This window comes from Schistocerca cancellata, chromosome 4 (assembly GCF_023864275.1).
Source record: "Schistocerca cancellata isolate TAMUIC-IGC-003103 chromosome 4, iqSchCanc2.1, whole genome shotgun sequence".
Classification (NCBI taxonomy): domain Eukaryota; kingdom Metazoa; phylum Arthropoda; class Insecta; order Orthoptera; family Acrididae; genus Schistocerca; species Schistocerca cancellata.
This window is the reverse complement of record NC_064629.1, coordinates 488,317,548-488,319,618: the sequence shown is the minus strand read 5'-3', so window position 1 is coordinate 488,319,618 and position 2,071 is coordinate 488,317,548.

The following is a 2,071-nucleotide window of genomic DNA, read 5'->3' as shown; positions in this document are numbered from 1 at the left end:
TCAAGGCATCCTTTCTGATGCCTGCCACATAGACCTTGGCGTTAGCAGGAATTCAGTGCCATCACCATGTGCAGCAGCCACCACATGGGCTAACAGGATCCGTTCGATGTAATGTCTGGCGGTAAGGCGACCATCTGAAGCTTTCCCACAACTTTACAGAGCCTTGTAAATCTGTCGATTTCCTGGACATCATTTGGCAAATACCACCCACCACTGGTCTCCGCACACGAACACAGGCATCACCTAGCATCACAGGGTATCAGGACAGGTCTAAGAATAACACGTTTCGCCAGTGATGAAATTGTCAGATGACACGGAAATGGAAGAACTGAAGGCGGGCTCCAAGAAAAAAATGGTTCAAATGGCTCTGAGCACTATGGGACCTAACATCTGTGGTCATCAGTCCCCTAGAACTTAGAACTAATTAAACCTAACTAACCTAATGACATCACACACATCCATGCCCGAGGCAGGATTCGAACCTGCGACCGTAGCAGTCGCGCGGTTCCGGACTGCGCGCCTAGAACCGCTAGACCACCGCGGCCGGCCCGCGGGCTCCAAGACTTTGTCGTGTCAAGTGGGGTATTTGACCAGGACGTCTGGGTCGTAAGGTCCTTTCTCGTAACCTGTTCATTACAGTCTGAGCGGACACAGCGGCTCCAGTGGCCCTCCTGAGAACGTCTTGCAGTGCTATGGCGGTACCATACGACGCCGCAACGCAACGACGCCGCAACGCAGAGATAGCCAGGTATCGGTCTTTGTGGGGAGGGGAGGGGGGGCAGGTGTAATATGTACGACAAATGGAGAGACATTGGCATCTGCAGCAATATAATCGAAATTCAACCTTGTTTCTTATCAAACAGCCAGACCTTGCAACTTTCACTGCTTTACTTTGATGCACAGTATGTGCTTGGTTGAATACAACGCTCAGAAGTGACAACTGCCATATGTGTACCTCACTAGAAAACACTGGGACAAAGGTACTCACGTCTTTCTCAAAAAATGGTTCAAATGGCTCTGAGCACTATGGGACATAACATCTATGGTCATCAGTCCCCTAGAACTTAGAACTATTTAAACCTAACTAACCTAAGGACAGCACACAACACCCAGCCATCACGAGGCAGAGAAAATCCCTGACCCCGCCGGGAATCGAACCCGGGAACCCGGGCGTGGGAAGCGAAAACGCTACCGCACGACCACGAGATGCGGGCCGTCCTTCTCAGGAGTCGCCTGACACTGTAATGCATAATACAGCCAGTAGATCGCAACTGAATTTAATTCTTCCCTAAATTGACAGCGTAGAACTCAAGCCATGCAACAAGACCACAGGTAGCGCCTGCAACAAAACAGGGCCGGTCGGAGTGACCGAGCGGTTCTAGGCACTACAGTCTGGAACTGCAAGACCGCTACGGTCGCAGGTTCGAATCCTGCCTCGGGCGTGGAAGTGTGTGATGTCCTTAGTTACGTTTAAGTAGCTCTAAGTTCTAGGAGACTGATGACCTCAAATGTTAAGTCACATAGTGCTCAGAGTCATTTCATTTCAACAAAACAGGCACCTAAAAGATAACGGAGCAAAGTGTACTGTAACAGTATTTATTTCACTTACTTTTAAAACAATTTAGAAAGAAATTACAAAATTAATGTACAGGAATATCGTAAAATAAAACAAATCTTCGTGATTTTTTCCACTTATGAATAATGGCACCACACCTACCCTAGTTCCTTCAAGACAGTAGGCGACTTTTTACCAGTCCTTTTCCGAGTTCCTGCAGCTTAAATTAGATTGCTTGGTCGATTTCGTCGTGTATAACTCCTTTCGTTTTACTTCTGACTAAGATTTTCATTTCTAGTATTCTAATTTCCACTTGTTGACTACTGACATCCACTGGCAAACTTTAACTTCACGACATGTTATGGTAGGCCATACGGAATGATCTGGCGCCACCATCACCAAACATCTTACTTCTCTTGTAGTGCTGCCATTTCTCACCTAGGAAACTGTGCACTGACTGTTTGTCCCGAAGCCAGTTAGACAAATCAACAACGTATTAAAACACTCTCCTCCTTA